Consider the following 6,274-nt stretch of genomic DNA (forward strand, 5'->3'; position numbering starts at 1 on the left):
CCTCAACCCCCAAATCAAGATAGAAATAGTCTTCCAGCCATACCATCTCCCCATCTCAGCTTTTGGGCATCTTCTCAGCTTCTCACTGAGATTATTACACTGCAAAAATCAAGGCTTTGCTTCCTGAGTTTCAGTCCCTTCCAATATATGGGACAGAGAGACCCATCTCCTTTCTCAAGGCTCTCCTTGCCTTTTTAGGGTCCAGATGACCCAGGGTAACACATCCTGTTTCCTGGTCGCCTGCTTCCTCCTACCTTAGAGCCCTTGTGGCTATTGCTGACTATTTTGGAGCTACCTCGTAATATTTTAAAAGCTATCTTTAATCCAGAGTCTTAAGTAATTTGTAGAAAGACTTTCCTGCAATCCTAGTTCTTTATTTTATTGGAATCAGAAGTCTCCCTGTCTTCTGTTTTTCCCTACCAAAAAGATCCATGAAATTATGAATCAATTACTTCTATTTAACCCAATTAAGTTAGATTTGGTCTCATCAAAACCTCCAATCTGCTTAGCTTTTTAGATGCTGGTTTGTTTTCGACTTCAAGCAATCTATCAGGCCCTTTCTGGTTTTTTGGTGTCTTTTTAATTCACTTAAGCACCATGAACGATGACATCAAAATTCTCTTGCTGGTATTCACAGTTCCTCTGTATGCTTTTCCTTCCATTGCACCTGCCGGGGACACTTCTTTCCCTTCTTTGCCAGTTTCCTTACCTACATTCACTCTCTTCCACAGACCACTCTCAAAATGCAGCTAGAATTATTGAAATAAAACAAACTTAAATTGCCCCCCTCCCCACCGGTCAAATCTCTGATGGTTTTCCATTGTCTCTAAACCAGCCGTTCAACAATAACTTAAGAGATACTCTATGGTGTGGTCTCAGTCTTCCCTCTCAACTACACCTTGAGCTGGTCTCTTATTCTCTTTCACCTTTTAAGAATGTGGGATTGCTTTCCATTATTTGATAAATGTTCTGCCATCTGAAAACAATGCAATAAGGAAATAGTTTCCAAGTAGATCCCTGGGCCAGCAGAGAGAGCATCACCTAGGAACTTGTTAGAGAGTTAGAGATGCAAATTTTGGAGTTCTATCCCAGACCTACTGAATCAGAAATTCTGGGGATGGGCTCAGCAATCTGTGTTTTCACAAGCCCACCAGGCGTTTCTAACCCTAGTTAAAGTTCTAGAACCACTTTTATAAGTATTTCTTCTGTTTGAGACACTCCGAGTGTCCCTCCTAACCCTGTCTGGACAAAATGTCCCCTGCTTCAGGTTTAAGATGAAATCAGCTTCTCAGTGAGGCCAAATAGATTCTTAAATCACTTTGAATCTGCATTATGGCATTATGCACTTCTCTGATAAGTAGAGTTATCTTGCTTGTCAAATACTGATTCAGGTAAGTCTTTGTGAGAAAATACGGGCCCCGAGAAAGTAAAGAATTTTAATAATCTCTTTCTCATATATTTTCAATGTTTGCCACATACTTACAGGGTAGAGAGTAGAAATATTTTTGGATGAATGAATGAATGAATGAATGCATGAAGTAATATTTTGCTTGTAGAGATTGAGAGTACTTTTCCTCACTCCTCTCTCTTTGTTTTCCAGGTATATTTCCTGAGAAAATTGATATTGAAGACATGTGAACTACTGATGTTATTTTCTGTATTTCAACTATTTTGTTTGTCAGTATGTTTCCTGGTGGTAATCTATCTCTCGTTCTTTCCATGTCTACCTCTTTCACTGTTTCTCTCTTTATATCTATCATCTATCTATCTATTTATCTATCTATATCTATCTATCTATCTATCCAAAGAGAGAGATAAAGCAAGACATTCGTATTCCCCTTTGTTTTTCAGTCAATGACTGGAGGTTAGAATTGTCTACAAATATGAGTTATTGGAGTAATTTGGTCCAAGTACAGACTCAGGCTTCAATTTGTTCAATGAATCAATATTCACTAAGAACTCACTCTGTGAAAAATGGTACTAAATCTTTCCAATAGATTACTGCAGCTGTGTTTACAGGTGAACCTGGAAAGGACAGCTGGGGGCCAGAGTGGTGGATTGCCAGATGTGGGTTGAAGTGTAAGAGGCTACCAGCTAGCACTTTCCCCTTGACCTTCAGTCTTTACCTTTGGTGAACTTGTCCCAGGCTTCATGCTCTGGGGAATTATGTTTTCATTTGTCTGCTTTGGGTTATGTTTTCTCTTCTTTTTAAGGATTGATTTTCTTCATTTTGGCTTATTTTTTTCTCCTTTTTTTTTTTTCCTGCTAGGATTTGTATTTTGGCATTTTAATTTTGGTTTTATCCATGTGTTATTTCGTAGATCTTGGAAGTGTTTCTTTAAATCGTATGCATTATTTTCCAGTGATTTATTTTATAAGGTCATCAGGAGGGACAATCTTGGATGCTTCAATATGGGAAGAACGTTTACAATGAACAATGTAGTTTGGAATCTTCATCCAGTTCTCCCTGCAGCTGACCATCCTCAACTTCTATCAATAGGGAATTCTCAATCATATCATGCATCTATCAAGATATTCATGTAAATATATTTTTTATGAAGTTAGCTGTAAGCAAGAAGAAATGTTGGTGCTTGGATGGAGCAGAGGAAAAATGAACGGGGTCACAGTCCATGAAATAATCATGCAATGTACCTTCAGATGTATACACATGAGGGTACGATGTGGGGATAAGGATATGCCACACACAGTCGGCAAGCCCAGAAAGATGTACTTGGAAAAGTTGTAAGTAAACATTGTTCCTGGGGGAAAAAAATAAGATGTGCAAATGCCTGAGATACAAAAGAGGCTGTGGTATTGGAGAAATAGAAACAAAGTCAATATGGCTGGAGGGTGATGCATGGAGGCTGGGGGTCAGAGTAGTGTCTGGAAGTAGAGGAAAAGTCAAATGCAAATTCTGGAGTTTTAGGCAGAGCCCAAACCTTGTAGACCACCTTTGCTTCTTTATCAGATGGTGCTGGTTCTGAGTGGAGAAGAGATTTTGAGACAGACGAGAGAAAGCAGAATAACTGGAAGGTGTGCTATGGAGTTGACAGTGGCTTGTGCTAGTGTGGTGGAAGGAAGTGGCGGGAGCAAGAAGATGGAGAAGCTGAAAAACATCTAAGAGATAGAATCAGCAGGACTGGGAGGCCAGTTGGCCATGTGAGTGTGGGCTTAGCTTCCAGCTAAGAGAGGGGACACTGGAGAAGCAAGGTTGGGGAAAAGATCTACCAGTTTAGAATACGTTGTGAGCCACGTGAATAGGATTTTAATTACACAATTGCATTTATATGAGATGACAATAGAGGTTTATGGGAGAGGGGCATGTGGCCATCAACAGTATATTGTTGGTATTGGAAACTATGAGAGTGAATGAAAAGGATTTTTGAAGGAGAAGTTTCATGCACTGGGACAGGGAAGGGATTGGGTAGGAGATGACTGCCCTTTGAAGGGACTTGATAAAACCAGCTAAAGTTTTAGTAGAAAATCCAAGAAAGTGTGGGTCACCAACCACAAAGAAAATATTTGAAAGAAAGAAGATGGGTCAGGGAGGCTCACAGTTGCTGAGGAACCCAGTGAGATAACTGACTTCAAGACCATTGGTTTAAGCAACGAAGGCATTTTTGGCTTTTGACACAATTGTTTCAAAGCTATTATGTATGATTTGAGGACTGAATGGGAGGTGAGTTAAGGAGAGAAAAGAGACAGGCAGAACATGGAGAGGAATATGGACTCCCAAGAGGGTTTTTCAATGGATGGGAATGTGGGTGGCACATTCAACTTATTTTGACACCACCCTAAAATTATTGAAATGTTGTTTCTTTGTTGCCTTTCTTCTTAAAAGAAGAGTTGCATATTTCATATCCATAAACTCCTGTCTTTCAAACACTCACTGACATTTAGGAAAGTCACAGAGCCATACGCCATGCCATAGGAACAAAAGAAAGAGCTTGGAGTTCTCATGTTTGGAAGGATTTTCAGAATACCACCCTGAAGATCTTGGAGAAGGCACCGAAGGGCGTGCCCCGTGGGCAGGCTCACTGAGCACCCAGACAAAGACGTATAGGTGCCCAATGAGAGGACAATTGGGGCTCGTCCTCACGTAAAAGTGACTCAGCGTCACGATTGCTCTCGATTGATGTAGCTTGTTATATATGACTTCAGATGGCCCTCTCTCTGTTTGTCACCACTTCACCCAATGGTCATGCCACATTTGTTATACTACTCACATGTTGGACATAGTAAGTTACAGAAAGTTTGCCGCCCATATTTTATACTTTCCATATTCTGTTTTCTCCTAGTTTCCTTTCCCAATCTTACGTCCTCTACCATCAAGTAAAAATGACATTCATAAATAAACTCCAGGGAGTAAAAAGAACCCTCAGGACAAAGTGTCAATCATGCCTGATCCATTGCAAATTCTTTATTACAAATCAGTTTATGTTAAATTATATGCATTAACATTCTAATCTTCACATTATCATCAGTTAATTAGTAGTAATTAGTAGAGGTTAGCCCAAAATAGCTGCCTTAAATCTTATAGGCTCTTTGTAATCTTATTTAGGCCTCTGCAACATTTAACTATTTAGAAATATTTTTTTTAAAGAACAGTTTGAAACTTATAAATCAAAGCGGTTATTTATTTATTATTTTTTTATTGGCAATGGCTCGAAAGTGAACTATAAAGAGTGTGGGTGAATGACATGGTCTCATCTGGGCTTTGTAAGGACAGCATACACTCTCTATAGGGCTGGTGGTGGACAGAATAGTCTACCCTCCACTCCCAGCCGCCCATGTGTGTGCAATGGTCCTTGTGACCTGTGAATGTGGCATGTTACAGAACAAAGAGGACTTTGCAGGTGTGATGAAGTTAAGGGTCTTTTGATAAGAGATTAGATGGGAGGGGTGCCTGAGTGGTTAATTCGGTTAAACCTCCCAACTCTTGGTTGGGGCTCAGGTGATGATCTCAGGGTTTAGTGGGTTCAAGCCCCACGTCGGGCTCTGTGCCTGTGACGTGGAGCCTGCTTGGGATTGTCTCTTTCCCTCTTTCTCTGCCGCTTCCCTGATCCCGCTGTCTCTGTCTCTCTCAAAATAAATAGATAAATTAAAAAAAAAAAGTTTCGACAGGAATCCCCATGGGAGACCAATGTGATCACAAGGACCCTCACATGAGGGAGGAAGGAGAGCCAGAAAACATGAGACACAGCAAAGGAAGCGCAAGGAAGACATTGGAAGGTGCTGTCTGCTGGCTTTGAGGATGGAGGAGGTTCCAGAAAGAAGCAAGGAAATGGCATCTCCTCTAGAGACTCCACAGCAATCAGCCCTGGTGACACCAAAATTTCTATCAGCTGAAACCCATCCCATGCATCAGACCTGCAGAACTGTAAGCTGATAAATTTTGCTGAATTAAGCCCGGAAGTGTGTGGCAATTTGTTACAGCAGCAGTAGGAGCCTGACACAATATTCTGCAATCACTCAGTGTCACCAAAGGGATTTTTAACACACACATTTTGGTGATGAGTTCAGCGTTGCTATGTGTGGCTTGGGCCATTCCTATTCTGACACTGAGAGCGTGGAGGCAGAGGAGGGAGACAGAGAGAGAAGGAGAGAGAAAGAGAGAATGGCCAGGTCTGCTGTGGATCTGAGGTGATCTACGAAGCCGGACTCGGGAGGATTACCCACATCTTCTTACAAGAACCCGCCCATGAGTAACTGCACGGAAAAACAAGAAAGGAACGTATGTGACATTTGTTGTGTTCACCATTTTCATTCCTGTTAGCCCCCCTTCACCCCCTTGTGTGGCTTATGAGATCCAGAGAGAACTCGTCTTTGCTCTCTGGGGGACAACCACCTATCAATCCTGAAGCAACACAGAAATCATTCTGAAAATAGTTCAGCAGACGTGGAACAAATTTAATATGTTCCCCTTTCTGACATTTGCTGACTGCTTAAAAAATAAAAGTAAGGAAATGTTTTGTTTTGTTTTTTAACTCTAGGAAAAATTCAAATGCTGAGTGAGTCTGAATCTGAATTGCCCTTTAATAAATCAACAAAATCTTTGTGCTTTACTCTCGTAGCCTGTGTTCAAAGTTCTGTGTTCTTTACAAGAACAATTTGCCAAAACGGTGCCCTGTATAAATATGTGTTGCTCGCTGCATTTCCAGGGTAACTAGAGGCTGAAAATGATGACTTTCTATTGTTACATCAGAATGCCCCCATTAACGTGTGATAGAGCTTTTTACAGAAGTGTAAGAGAATAAATGTGAATAAATCTTAT

This window comes from Panthera onca, chromosome A1 (genome assembly GCF_046562875.1).
Source record: "Panthera onca isolate mPanOnc1 chromosome A1, mPanOnc1 haplotype 2, whole genome shotgun sequence".
Classification (NCBI taxonomy): Eukaryota; Metazoa; Chordata; class Mammalia; order Carnivora; family Felidae; genus Panthera; species Panthera onca.